This window comes from Perognathus longimembris, chromosome 15, assembly GCF_023159225.1.
Source record: "Perognathus longimembris pacificus isolate PPM17 chromosome 15, ASM2315922v1, whole genome shotgun sequence".
NCBI classification, from domain to species: Eukaryota; Metazoa; Chordata; class Mammalia; order Rodentia; family Heteromyidae; genus Perognathus; species Perognathus longimembris.
Genome location: NC_063175.1, coordinates 3,527,409 through 3,543,127, shown reverse-complemented (window position 1 = coordinate 3,543,127; position 15,719 = coordinate 3,527,409). Strand labels below are relative to the sequence as shown.

The 15,719-nt window shown below is 37.6% G+C and overlaps 1 protein-coding gene and 1 pseudogene across 5 annotated transcripts in view; one reads left to right on the top strand and one right to left on the bottom strand.

The window, feature by feature from the left end:
* Lpin2 (lipin 2) overlaps positions 1 to 15,719 on the top strand; it is a 105,711-nt gene that overhangs the window by 49,384 nt on the left and 40,608 nt on the right. The window lies entirely within an intron of this gene.
* On the bottom strand, positions 2,386 to 3,923 carry LOC125364212 (annotated as a pseudogene).

Below are 15,719 nucleotides of genomic sequence, written 5' to 3'. Positions count from 1 at the left end.
TTGCATCTATGTTCATCAGGGAAATCGGTCTATAGTTCTCTTTCCGTGATGAGTCCCTGCCTGGTTTTGGGATGAGGGTTATACTGGCTTCATAGAATATGTCTGGTTGTGAACTTTCTCTTTCAATTTCATTGAAGAGTTTGAGAAATACTGGTGTGAGTTCTGTTTTGAAGGCCTTGTAGAATTCTGCTGTGAATCAGCAACCTGTGTTTTCCTGTCCTCAGACCTGCTCTTTTTCATTTTTATTGGAGAAATATATGGAAACTTAAGATCTGAGCTCTAGATACTTACCTTGCTTTGGGAGTATCCATGGTTGTAGATCCTCTCATCAGAAGAAATTTAAGTCAATATTCTCCCAGATATAAGCATGTGTGCACTTATCTACATATATATATATATATATATATATATATGTAAACTATGAGTTCCCATTCCAGTTCAACACCACAGGGTTCATTCAGCCTTCCCCATTAGGAAATAGTGTTTTTATAAGCTTCCCAGAACTTTATGTTCTAATCAGACCTGGAGAATGAGTTTTGGTTTTAAATCTTTTAGGTACAGTATGACCTTAAGGCTCTTAGGACTTTAAAACTGTTCAGTAAGAAACAGTCTCTTAGCAAATCATCATTTCCATAATTGGATTAGTCGCCATTTCTTCTTCATACACTAAAAAGAATTTTTATTTTACTCCAACCCTCAAGACTAAATAAATCCTATTGTTTTGTAGTGGAATAGTTCTAGTTCATGGCCAGTAGTCTTCTAAAAACTTTTTCAGAGAAATGGAACACTCCCAAAATGTTGTTTGGTTTGAATGTCAAGGGAACTGTAAACATGTTTTAAGTATATAAACAACCACCCAAACAAGGGACACAAAAATCTCAGAATTCCATAAAATTAATCTAATTCTTGAATTACCTTCTTTTTGATAAGGCAGTCTGAATTGTATTTTTAAGTTTGCCTTGATTTCTTTTCTTTTTTGTTTTTAGTTTTGGTTTTTTGGGTTTTGGGGGGTTTTTTTGGTCATGGAGCTTGAACTCTGGGCCTGCGCACTGCCCCTGAGCTCTTCAGCTCAAGGCTAGTGCTCTGCTACTTTGAGCCACAGAACTACTTCTAGTTTTCTGGTGGTTAATTGGAGATGAGTCTCATGGACTTTCCTGCTTCAGCTGGCTTTGAACCGCCTCCTCAGATCTCAGCCTCCTGAGCAGCTAGGAGTACAGGTGTGGTGTACTTCGACTTTTTTTTTTTTAATTTTTCAAACTTTATTCCTTACATCAATAGAAAAAAGCAAAATTTCTCAAATTACTGATTTTTAGATAATATTTACAATTGCCACCAAAAAGTTCAGTTTCACAGAATATAACATTCAGTGATCTCTAAATGCAACTTTAATCCTTATTTTAAGCTAAGTATAATAACTTAATGCAATAAGCTGTAATCAAAAGGTGTTTATATTCTGAACTACAAAAGTGGTTTGTAGCTACCTGTGGTTCTAATCAAGACATTTCCACATCAAACATGTACTTACATGGGGCTGGGGATATGGCCTAGTGGCAAGAGTGCTTGCCTCGTATACATGAGGCCCTGGGTTCGATTCCCCAGCACCACATATACAGAAAATGGCCAGAAGTGGCGCTGTGGCTCAAGTGGCAGAGCGCTAGCCTTGAGCAAGAAGAAGCCAGGGACAGTGCTCCGGCCCTGAGTCCAAGCCCCAGGACTGGCCAAAAAAAAAAAAAAAACATGTACTTACATATATGTTAATAAAACGCTACCCCAAATTCCTGCCCTGCCATCAAGTCTTTAAGCCCTGCCACTCCTACTGCTGAAATCATTTATTTTTAGAAGCTTTAATCTGATCTGGGAAAATGAGATCTCCCAAAACTTAGTAGTATGTTATAAGTTCAATAAGGTTTTAAAATTTAAACACAGAAGCATGATATGAAACTTAAAAAAACAACCTTGTTATCTTTAGAAAAGAATATTAAAACAAATTTTCTTTCTTTCTTTTTTTTTTTTTTTTTTTTTTTGCCAGTCCTGGGGCTTGAACTCAGTTTCTGAGCACTGTCTCTGGCTTCTTTTTGCTCAAGGCTAGCACTCTACCTCTTGAGCCACAGTACCATTTCTGGCTTTTTCTATATATGTGATACTGAGGAATAAAACCCAGGGCTTCATGTATATGAGGCAAGCACTCTACCACTAGGTCATATTCCCAGACTCAAAACAAATTATCTTTTAAGGCAGATAAACATCCTTCCCCAAATGAGTTGTTTTCCCATGTCATCTCCTTAAAAGAAACACAAGCCAATTCACTATTTTTAATAACCTCACACCACTGTTGTCTAAGAATTTCAGAACACATGAAACACTGTCTCAGCTTTAAGTCAAGAAAGGACATCTCCATTTCACATATTAAAAGCTACAGTTATAGCTTATAGTGGCCCAAATCTACCTCACACATAAATACAGCATGATTTACAACACTTTAAGATTCATGTAGTCATTAAAAGCCAATAAAGAATTCAAGTACATTGATATAAAGGCAGCAAATTAAAGGCTCAAGTGTAACTCTAAAATTAAGGACATGAAAATAAAGACTTTCTCAATCTTCCACTTACATGCTTAGATATCAGGATAACCCTGCAGAAAATACACAGTCATTATGTATGGTTTCCACAGAAGATAGTGAAATTTCAAAAAGGTGTCAAGATCCATTGTTTGCTTCATCAAATGCTTTTCTAGCTCATTTCAGTTCTTCATAGTAAATAAATCTTCACTCTAGCAAATTTTCTTGGATCTTTTCGAATCAATAAGACAATATCTTCAACTTGCACTTGACCTTGTCTTCCGATTGATATTGCTTTATGAGTCATTTCAGTGATGAACTCTATGACAAGGTCTTGAAGAATGTTCACTGATTCAGTATAAGGATTCTGGTCATCCCCAAGTCCATACCATACAACGTAATTCTTTTGAAAAAAGCCTCTTTCTTTTACCCTGTCTACCTTCTGCACCTCCTCCAATTTCTTCATTTTCCTCCTCAGAGGTGTGGTCTTCCTCCTCATCTGCCATTCTGGGAGCCCACCAAGCACCAAACTCATACCTTGACTTCTTAAGCAAGTAATTTTCTACCAGAGCCATTGATAACCTTTCAGCCTTGGGTTGGTGAGGGTGTTGGACTGTGAAGTTTAAGCCTGTAGATGTTAATAGCTGCAATATTAGTTCAAGTAGGTGCAATAACATTTTAGGAGATGCAATACCTTTTAAAGCCCAGCCTTTTTCAATGCAGCCATTATATTCCTGAGTTTTACCACAGTACAGTATTATGCTACCAAGGGACTTTCAACCCAAGGAATTGACAGGATTGGGACAATTAGGTTCCATTGGTTATACGTGTATGAGAGGAGGGTGTTATAATTTCACACATGTTTGCAGTATATTCCATTCAATCTTATATCCTCTATCACTCCTTTCCCTCCTACCCTTTCCAAAACAGTTTTAACAGATTTCAGCTCATCTGTGATATTTAACTAAGGTTGTCTTTAAGGGGTAAGAAGATAGAAGATAGATGAGTGAAGTATGACATCTTTATTTAAACCTACAAGAATGTGTTGATTTGTTTCCAGTCTATGGTTGTAATTTTGACATTACAAGAAATCATGTTGTTCATTCTAACTTCTAGGTCAATGTGTAAATAGAACTTCCAATAGAGATGGAATGCTTACAAGGAAATTGAATCCTACTAATGTTTGTGATAGTCATTCCTGCTAGTACAATATATGGTTTCCATACCAGCATGCTAAAATTGTATGCCTTTTGAATGTGAAAGTAAGCTAAATGATTAGATTTCTAATTTACTTTAGAGATCCTGTGGTTGATCATTACCAAAATATATAATTGTCATAGAAAGTTTAAAATTAGAACTTGGCCCTTAAGGGGGCTGGGGATATGGCCTAGTGGCAAGAGCACTTGCCTTGTATACATGAAGCCCTCGGTTCGATTCCCCAGTACCACATATACAGAAAATGGCCAGAAGTGGCGCTGCGGCTCAAGTGGCAGAGTGCTAGCCTTGAGCAAAAAGAAGCCAGGGACAGTGCTCAGGCCCTGAGTCCAAGGCCCAGGACTGGCAAAAAAAAACAAAAAAAAACAAAAACAGAACTTGGCCCTTAAGACATATTTTTAACTTGTACTCATATTTTAAAAAAAAACACAACTTTTTTCTTGTATGGTAACATGTGGGGTAGTCATTAAGATCTTCTAAAGTCTGTGAAATTCAAACCTGCAAATAGCCCTGAAAGTATATGTGTGGTCCCTAGATGCAGTGGAGGGATCATGGTGTTTGAGAGAGGCATACTTGGGTGTTTGGGCCTTTCTCTTTTTAACTGCTTGACTCTCCAGTTAGGTTACATAATCTTCATTAGGCTCCAGTTTTCATGTTATTTATAGCACATAACATTGACTTAACGTGATTGTGAATATGAAATCAGATTAAGTATATGATGACATTTAGAAGGGTTGAACATTAGTGCCTTCTCTTTTATCCTCTGTCATCCAGTGGCTATTAACATAAAGCAAGATGAGTAAAGCATATGAATTGCAGCTTAATTTATAATGTGGTTAATAAGAAGTATGCAGTGCTTAAAAGGTTTATATCAGTGAGTAATTTGCATTTTCACCAGTATAGTGCATCTACATTTTAAGCAAATACCACATATGAAAATTTAGGCTTATAAAATAAATTATCACTTTGAAAGTAATTAAAGGTAGAGTGTATGCACATGTTCGTGGTATGCATGCTGCTCCTAGGAGCTCGAACTCAGGACTTGGGTGCTGTCCCTGAGCTTTTTTGCTCAAAGCTAGCACTCTACCACTTGAGGCACAGGTCTTTTTAGGGCTTTTTAAGTACTTAATTGGGAATAAGAGTCTCATGAACTTTCCTGCCCAGGCTGACTTCCAATCATGATCCTCAGATCTCCACTTCCTGAGTAGCTAAGATTATAGGCCAACAACCCAGCTAAAGTGGGGTTTCTTATTAATAGGAAATTGCCATATGTCTATGAAGTTAGCTTAGAATAATGATACACAGTTGGACATTCAGAAGGGAAAGGGAATACCAAAATCGAGAGACAAAGGATAAAAAGACAAACCAATGCAACAGCAATATTTACAAAACTATATGTTGTAAACCAATTGCACAACCCATGGTGGGGAGAGGGCAATGAAGATGGGGGAGAAGGGTGAAAAATGAGGGAGGAGGTAACAAGTTGGATAAGAAATGTACTCACTGCCTTACGTATGAAATGAACCCCTCTGTACTTCACTTTGACAATAAAGAAAAAAAGAAATATATGTAAGCATTCCCATTTACTTGCAATTATGCTGGCTCAAAAGTTTATGTACAGGTGTTTGGCTTTATTTGTAATTGCCAAGAACTAAAACAACCTAGATGTCTTCCTGCTAGTGAATGGATAAACTTGGTACATCCAGTCTATAGGTTACTTTTTAACAGCAAGGAACAAACTGATACTGATACACGGCACAAACATTAATCTCAAGTGCATTGTGCTAAGTAAAAGAAGTTAGATTTCAAAGCAGTTTTAATATTTTATATGATTATTATGATAGTTTATATGATATTCAAGAGAAGAGAAGATTAGAGACAGAAAAAAGAACAGAGGGCACTGGGAACCCATGAGGATGCAGTCTAACTTTTCTATACCTCGATTATGGTCCTAACACAGATTATGTTGTTAAAACTTAGAAAAATATACTTATGGAAGTGTTCATTTTAGTGTGTGTGAAGTTTGTTACCCTTTTAATCTGTTTTCAAGGCACAGGTATTTGAAATCTTAAAATTGCCATACCTGAACAATTACCCAGAAGTTTTTCTGGGCTGGAGTTTTTCTATGTTGATAGCTATCATCATTCAATTTAAGTAATAGTCTAATATCTTTCATGATTAAACAGAATCTTAAATTCATTACTTTTTTTTTAACTGACTTTACTATTTTCTCACTAGTCTTTTGCCAGGTTTTTCCCTGTCACAGCATTTGTCATTTCATGGAGCCTGAAGTCAAGATGGGGCCTATTGTAGCTGAGAAGAGAGTCGATAAGTACTAAATTGTCAGAAAGCTTGTTATGAGGTGAAGGAAGGAGTGATAGAGAAAAATGCAGGAAGAGAGACCATTTAGAAAAAGTTATAACGGGCTAGGAATATGGCCTAGTGGCAGGAGTGCTTGCCTCATATACATGAAACCCTGTGTTTGATTCCCCAGAACTACATATATAGAAAACGGCCAGAAGTGGCGCTGTAGCTCAAGTGGCAGAGTGCTAGCCTTGAGCAAAAAGAAGCCAGGGATCAGGCCCTGAGTTCAAGGTCCAGGACTGGGGGGGGGGGGGGAAGAGAGAGAAAGAAAAAGTAATAACAGTTTGAAACCAGTTTGGTCATTTCAGTGAGGTGAGTTTTAGCTCTTCTTCTACCTTGCTCCTTGCCATTTTAGGATCTACCAAGGCAACTTAATTCATTATTACTTTGAAATCTAAAATAAGCACTTAGATTTTCTTGATTCATACCAAATTCTTTTGTTGAGAAGAATGGATTCTTAGGTACACTTCTGATTTTATCATTACTAGATATTGTCCTTGAAAACTCTGAATAATTAGAAAGTTGGTTGCTTTCATGTAAGTAAAGTGACTAATGGAAACTAGATAAATTGGCTTCTTTCACTGTGATCATCTTTGGTTCTGGTTTTATCTCTTGTCACCTAATTTCCCCATGCTAACTTGCTACACTTCCTTTGACAAAATCATGTGCCTCTCTTCTGCTCTGAAACCCCGCTGGGCTACTCACGGTTCTTCAGAATGATCTGTACAGGTGTCATTTGTTCTCCCAAGGATAATTTTAGATTTTTCCATCCTGAGGCCAGTGTTTGTCTTATCACTCATAGATGTATGCACATTTTTCTCAGTGAGATCTGAACAAAAAACATTGGTTTCTGAATATGTAAATACTGCTTTTGGGCCTTTGGGTTCACCACCACCACTGATTTTTTTGTTGTTCTTTTAAAACAGAGTCTCACTGTGCAGTGAACTCTCCATCCTCCTGTCTCAGTCTTTTCAGTGCTGAGATAACAGGATGTACTACCATACCTGCTTTTCCCACTTACCTTTCAAAAATATGGATGTGGGGCTGGGGATATAGCCTAGTGGCAAGAGTGCCTGCCTCGGATACACGAGGCCCTAGGTTCGATTCCCCAGCACCACATATACAGAAAACGGCCAGAAGCGGCGCTGTGGCTCAAGTGGCAGAGTGCTAGCCTTGAGCGGGAAGAAGCCAGGGACAGTGCTCAGGCCCGGAGTCCAAGGCCCAGGACTGGCCAAAAAAAAAAAAAAAAAAAAATATGGATGTGTGTATAGATGTCTCTGCATGTATATCTAATCAATCTGTCTGTAGTCATTTACTTCTTGAATATCATTAGCTCATTCAGTAAGACAAAACAAAATACTCTGTATATTCCTCATGTTACTGATTCTGCTCACTAGCTCTTGTATATATGCACTAGTCCGTCCAAGGTTATTCAGCGGTGGGAATATACCTCAGTGGTAGAGCACTTGTCTAGCATCTGGAGGTCCTAGGTTCATTTCCAGCCTCCCAAATCCCTCAAAGTCGGGCTGGGATGTAGCTCAGTGGCAAAGCACTTGCCTAGCAAGTGCAACGTCCTGGGTTTGATCCCCAGTACCAAAAAAGAAAAGACAAAAATACAATTTAAAAAAAAAAAACCAAATCCCTCGAAGTCCCCACACTTAGAATTCAAGATTTCCCAAGCTTTTGAGACATATGAGGTATGCAAAACTCCTTCTTTGTTGGAATTTTAGGATTTTGAAGTGATCTAAACTAATAAGTATGGTGAGTGTTGTGGTGGGGAGAGAGCAGGGTTCTGTACTGCCTCGGTAACAGTTTCAACATGCACTTCAGTTTTTCTCATCAATTAAGGTAGAAGCCATGCATCCTTACCTCTGTTGGTTTTATTTTCAATTGTGCTTTTTCATTGTGCTCTTTGGATGCATAATCTGTTGTGAACATATTTTCCTATTTGATCCCATTTCTTCTGTATCCAGGAAGGCTGAAACATACTTGTTCCTTTTCTTTCTTTCTTTTTTTTTTTTAAGTGCCAGTTCTGGGGCTTGAATTCAGGGCCTGAGATTATTATTTTTTTTCAAGGCTAGCATTCTACCATTTGAACTATCACTCCACTTCCCACCTTTTTGGTAGTTAGAGATGAGTCTCATGGACTTTACTGCACAGGCTGGCTTTGAACCATGACCCCTCAGATGTCAGCCTCTTGAATAGGTAGTATTCCAGGCATGAGCCATTGATGCCCCACGTGTGTGTTACCTTTTAGGAAATCGTAAGATTGAAGAATAAAACTGGTGTTCAATTTTGAAGGATTGTCCTGAAAGATTTTTGAGCAAGTAACGGGGGTGAAGAGAGATGAGTTGATGGATTTTTCAAGGTGAAATTAATAATGCTTGTAGTTTGTCCTATATTTGCTGAAAAGCTGAAGCAAATAGCTGAGAATATATGTTGTTATATTGGCAAAAAGTTTTTTCTTTCTATAACTTAACTATTGTAAAGACTTCACAGCCTTTTAAACCTTTCAATGGAGAAAGCAAATTTTGATAGTTCTTTACATCTCCTTTCCTTATAACCTAATATCTAAAAGGAGGTGGTTGAAGGGAACTTTGCAACTTTTTAGTTTGTTTTATGATCCTAATTTTTAGTCTGGTCCTTTTGGTATTTGTTAAAAGTAATATATTTTCCTTGTGTCTTCATCTATCTATGACTGAGGAACTTTGTAGTCCCTTTTAATCTTAAAGAGAGATATGGAGGGTCGATGTTCAGTTTTCTGTCACTACTTTTTGTGCTGAGTGAACTTTTGGTCCTCTGTAGAAAGAGAACCAGAAAAATCTGTTTTCCTATCTGATTTAGGAGTGACATAGGAAATTCAGGTAACAGATTGCTGCAGTCAGGACCAGAAGACATCAAGTTACTCTTCCACTAAAAGAGAAGTCAGTTAGAAATGAGTGAAAAGCATCCTTTAAAAGTTAAAATTGTTGGGCTGGGAATGTGGCTTAGTGGTAGAGTGCTTGCCCAGCATGCATGAAGCCCTGGGTTCAAGTCCTTAGTACCACATAAACAGAAAAGGCTGGACGTGGTGCTGTGGCTCAAGTGGTAGAGTGCTAGCCTCGAGCAGAGAGAGGCTCAGAGACAGTGCTCAGAATAGATATGTTTATTCTTGAAGAACCATATGAAACATAGGGAATATAAAGTTTACAGTTGGAATGTATTAAAAATACCTGTCAACCACAGAAACAGCATAGTATAGTGATAGTTACTAATAAAGATGGCAAAATAAATTCATCTCTCTGCCCTCTTTTTTTTTTTTTTTACAGAGCTGAGGACTGAACCCAGGGAGTGCTCTTCCACTGAGCTAAATCCTTAGCCCTTGCCCTCTATTGTAGATGTAATAGTCCATACTTGTCTTCTATGGATAATATTGCTTCAATACTGAACCTCCTAGAGATTGATTTTAAATCTTGTTTATGACTTACAAGAATAAAAACTTTCAGCCCCAGCTATTTCTGCTTTTATTGTAATAACAAGAGAAATAGGTTTTATTCTTGAAATGTAAAACCATATGTGACAGCATCTAATAATCTTGAAAAATAAGCCATGTGCCTTGTAATTTTTCCCACCTTTGAATAGACCTTTCAATGTTTTGCCCTGCCTTATAGTAGAATGTAAGGTTTATCTAAATCTGGAATTTCCAGGAGTAGGGCAGAAGAGATTTTTATTACTTTACTGTTTACTCTAGGTGTTAGGTTACTAGGTTGCCTAATTTGGATCCCAAAGTCCTATAGAGCCCTACCATTTTCAGATAAATCTTGTGTTTGAGGTGACCTTAATATAAAGAGGTCTTTTTTTTCCAGAGCCAAAAGTTACTTTCCCTGGAGATATATGTGCCCTACATATTTTACCTTCTCTTGGGGGAATGTGTTTCAAGAGATTAAGTATTCTGCAGATCCCAAGAAATTAAAGAAAAACTATCTGCATACTGAAATAAGGCTCTGAGGTTTAAAGTTAAGGTCCTTAAGTCCCTTGTTAAGATAATTTCAGTTGGTAATCTTTTATCTAAGCTTTAGCCTCTAAGAAAATAAGATTCGAATTTGCATATGACAGTGAGTTGTAGAGAACATAAAATGTATTAGTCTTCTTGGCTGTCACTGGCATTGGATTAAATACTGTTAACCTTTGCAAAAACAGAACCAGGGTAACAATGGTTGATCCATCATAATGACATGGTCTCCTATGTCAGAAACCTATACATAAGAATTCATCTTTATAACCTCTTAGTTTAGGGTTACCGGGGTGCTGGCAGAAACGATTCAATTCCAAGGCCTCATAAAGTTAAGGCTAGTCAGGAACTTGTGATCCTTCTGTTTCAGCCACCCAAGCACTGGGATTGTCATGTACTGTCATGCTGTCATTGACTAGTTATCTTTTGACAACTTTTCCTTGTCTATGAGCAAGTTCTCTGAAGACATCATTGACCCCACCACTCTTTATTTGTTTTGTAATTGTCCTTACCAGGGTAGATTCTCTGGATGAAGTCCCTCATTGGGAGGGAAGTGATAACACAAGTTGAGAGTGAGTGCCAACAAAACCATTTTTAACCAATTTAAAGCACTTAAAAATTTTACAATTGGTCCTTAGACTGGGTATATCTGGAATCCATTTTTAAAATTTAGTTTTGTCTACTCTGTAAGTAATGTCCTGAAATTAAACGAATGCTCTTTAGGTTACTTTATTATGGATATACTTGTGAGATTCAGTTCCTTTCTCAGGCACACCGATTTCTGTCATTAGAAAATGGATGAGGGCTCCCCAGTGTCCATACATAATCACAATTCATTGAGATCCATGTATGAAAAGAATTTCAGTGTCTCACAAAAAGGAGAGTGAAAGTTTTAGAAAGATTTTATTTTAGCATAACAGAGTAGGAAGAAAAAGAAACATAAGAAATGGGAGTTAAAGACTCAGGAACATATATGCTTTAACCGACAAAATTTGATTGTATTTCTCATGGACCAATAAACTGAGTAGAGTTAATCCTTCTAATGTTTCTTCCCTTAGCAGGAAAGAAACAAGTGAGACATTTAGGAAGTGATAAATTTGCTCTTTAGAAATAATGTGTAATCTATAGGACTTGAAAGAGATTTGTCCTATAACTGAAGAGACATTTGGGGTTCTTGCTCCACTAAGGAGCTGAACAGTGAATTTCACTTGTGCAACTGTCAGCATTTCTTATGTACTGTCTCAACTTCAGAGTGGTCACATGGCCTAGATGGACCATCTGTTTAGTGGTGCTCTTAGAGGGTGGGCTGGTCGTTTCTTGTGCTGATATTGTTTTCTGTTTTGTTTTATTTTTATCTTACAAATGATTTAAAACGTAGTTCATAAAACAGCAAAAATTAAGGGAACTAATTGACATTTTGCTGTGATGGAAAAAGGCATTTATTTGAATTTAAGTGACTGAGGGCAGCTTCTCCCAAGAATGTCAAGTTCTTTGTCAAGGCTTAACATCTTTTATCTGTGGCACTCAACTGTTTGCTACTTATTCTCAGAGAAAAATTTGAGCAGGTTGAATTCAGTTCATCTTTTGTCCTTACAGACACCAGAAAAGAGCCCTATATTTTAAGTACTAGAGCGGGGGGAGATGGTGGACAAATTTGGGACTGAGTAAAGAGGGAAGTATGGTCTAGTGAGTAGTATGGAAAATAAACACCTTGCTTCAGTCTGAAATATAAAACTAATAATATTGTCCTTGCATAACTTGCCTATCTCTGAGGATCAAATGAGGAATGTTTGAAATTTTTATTGAAAAATACTAAGTGCTCTTTAAACACAGGATATAATCTTGTTATCCTGGAGGAGTTTAGCTCAGGAGCACAGATTCATGCTGTAATGTATAACCAAGTCTGCATGTCTTTTTGCTGAAGAATCTAGGACATCACTAACTGCTATGAGCAAAAGGTTAAAATGGAATGGTAGGTTCTTTTGTTTTTATTTTTGTTTAATTTCTGTAAGAATAAGTTTTTGTAGTGGTATATTATGTTTAAGAGAAAACTCTTCCACATGTCCCTGCATGCATTTGATCATCAGCTGCTCTTCCGTGGCTGAGCCCCTAAGATAGCCTCTTTCCAGGTATGTTAGGGAAACCCTATCAGAAGGTTGCTGCTTATCATTTGCCTTCCCTTTTCCCTTTGTTTTCCCAGTCTTCATAATATAAACAAATATTTCATATCTACCAGGAGAAGTTTTTTACTAAACAGCCTCTATTTTTATGCATTTAGCAGCCACATTTACACAATAGATCTCTATGTGTGACAGCACAGTCCTAACCATAGCAATTTAAATCAATCTTGAATAGATGTACTTACACTTAAGTATTGATTTTATGCCCCAGTTGATGTAAATTTGTTACACAGTTATGTTTATATAAGACCATTGCTTATGACTAAATGTTAATGCTTTAGTATTTTTCAATTTTTTAAAAAGACAATTGTGATTTTTTCTCCATAGAATGTTACAAAATTCATTTTCATATTGCCACCATTTGGTGATCATATAAATGTATGTCTTGGATGCCATTTAATTGCTGTGCCAAGCAAACAAAGCATGTTGTAAACACACATTACTTGCAGAATGTGAAAAGTTTGAGTTGTTCTATGTTGCTGTAATAGGGAGGTCAGATCTGGCCAGTGCCATCATTAACTGTGGAGGGGCGTCAGATTGACTCCAGCTCAGATTAGAGCAGAAGCCAACTCCATCACTAAAATCTCCTCCACCCTATCCATGGAAGCTCCCCTTTATTATGATGTTATGTAAATTGACTACCTGAGGCCTGGGAGGTTCAAGGGAACCTGTGTCCTCCCATGGGTAGGTGTATCTACCTGACTTCAAATCCATGTGCCCTCCAGAGTGGGCGTATCCACCTGATGTCAAACCAATGTGCCAATTCTAACTAGAATGATAGGTTGGTCCAAAAAGATACTATGAAACTGACTAGCTCTATTGGCCACCTGCGTGCGGCCTAGCATGCTCTGTAAGTGCTGTATCCGCATTGGCCACCTGCATGTGGCAAGTTTGACTATGATGTTTGCCTTATAACCAGGCTAGAAGGCCACACGTGTGCGCGGTTCCAGCTCCGAGTCTGGGTGCAACCCTGCACATGTGGTCAACAGTTTCAGCTCCCGAGTCTGGGTTGCGACCAAGGCCGGTCAGTTTGCTTTTTGTTCACTTTTTACTTCCCTAATAAATCCATCTTTTTATCATCTTGTAGCTGGAGACTGTGTGGTGGACTCTTGGGGGAACCAGGAATCCCCTCCCTTGGGGGGGGGGACCGTTTCATTGTAGTGAACCCCCACTTTACTTCAGTTTCCAAGAAATACTCCCTGGTAAAACAGACGGAGAAGATCTACTGCTTTAACTGAGATTCATTTCTCTCTTGGCATAACAAATTGTGTAGCATGACTCCAGAAAATAATTTTTTAATCTGCATTCCTTTCCCCCCCTTTTCTTATTTATTTATGTATTTATTTATTTGTCAGTCCTGGGACTTGAACTCAAGGCTAGGTTGCTGTCATTGAGCTTTTTCTCTTTACAAGTGCTCTACCACTTTGAGCCACAGCACCACTTCCAGTTTTCTGGTGGTTAATTGGAGATTACTGAATCTTCAGATCTCAGCCTCCTGAGTAGCTAGGATTACAGACAAGAGCCTATGCTGGGCTCTAAATTATCTTTTCTAAAACAAATCTGTATTGCTCAGTTGGCAAATCAGCATATGAAAAGATGCATAACATCATTAGCCATTAGGAAAAAGCAAACTAAAACCAATATCACTGTTGAACCTGTCATCGATGATGGCTAAAATAGTGACAATGCCATACTGTGGTGAAGGTGCCAAATAACTGGATCTCATATAAGCCGTTTTACAAAGCAACTCTGGAAAAGAGTACAGCAATATCTTAAGAAGTTAAGCATGCTATTGATCAATTGGGAAAAAGTAATAGCGAGTAATAGAGTATTATTCTGAGCAAACTACAAATGCATATTTGAAATACTATGGTGAGACTTCTTGGTGTAATTACTGCACACATAAAAAAAAAAATAGGCTGGTTGTTTGGGAGAGGGGTGGGTCTGATGGGAAGAATACCAGCAGGGCTGGAGCTGGTAGGGCTAGTGAAGAGTGAATGAGAATAAATATGGATGAAATAGTACATTTGCATGTGTGAAAATAAAACAATGAAACTTGTTGAAATGGTTTTAAGAAGAGGAGAGTAGGATAAAGGATAGGAATAAGAGACAATGAGGTAATGAGGTTGATCAGGATATATTGTGTACAGTGTTACAGTGAAACCCTCCTTGTACAAATAATGTATCCTTTAAAAAAAAAGTTAAGCATGCAATATCCATGCAAAACTGAGCATTTATTCAATGAATTGACAATGAATTTATTTTCACATACAAACACATATTGAATGTTAGAATTGTGGCTTTATTTCCAGTATCCAGAAAATGGAAACCGTTCAGCTGTCCCACAATAGGGGAATGATTAAACTGTGGTTAAGTCTATATGATGGAATACTACTTAATAGTTGAAAAGAACTAGTTGTTGACACATAGCAACCTCGATAAAGCTCCACAGATATAAGCTGAGGGAAAGAAGGCAATCTCCAAGTGCTTCTACTGTATTGTTGCATCTATATCAATTTCTGTCTAAAAATGTCAAAAGTAGAGAAGGAGTTAGAAGTCATTAGGGCCCAAGGAATGAGACTAGGGAAGAAGGAAATAGATTTAGTTGTAAGAGGGCAACAGGAGAAGAGATTCTTGTCATGATGGAAATGTTCCAAATAGTAATGGAGTCAGTGATAACCTCATAGTGATGTTACAATAGCCATTCCTAATTAGAAGGGACTCAGAAAAGGATACATTGGATCTATCATTTCTTAGAATGACCTATGAGATCCACAATGATCTCAAAATACTAAAAGTAACATTTAAAAGTACAATGAGATGTTACATGGATATTCTAGTGAAACACTATTTCCTCCCTACATATTTCTTAGGGTTTTAAAATTCCCCCACCCCCTTATGTGCCCTTTTAGATTCATTACTACTGGTTCATTTGATCATTCCTTTGTTTAAGAAATAATTATTGAGAAATATGTGCTTAATCTGTATAGCCTTGCTATTAAGGTCAAATCAGTTCTGAAACCACCATCAGCAGTTATGTTTTATAGTTACAACAACATAAATGACACCACCTCATTTTATTATATAGTGGTAAATTTTGCTGCTAATGTGCATTGCTCAAAGTCAGCTCTTGTCCAGGTACATATTGAGATCTTGGTAGTAAGTTTTCTTGAACTTTCATATTAGTCTGTGTGTAAGAGCAGAAAAACGTGTTTAGTGGAATTAGATCACTGTGGTAGACCCTGGTTCATCTTCAGAGAGTAGGGTGAGTTTCTGTGCAGGCAGATGAACTGGTAGAGCCCTTGTTTTTCCAAGGGACAGCATTCTTTCTCCCCGTTCTAGTTTGGGCTATCCTGGCAACCTAGAATGTGTGTAGAATTTTGCAGAAATGGAACTCTGCAAAGCTCAG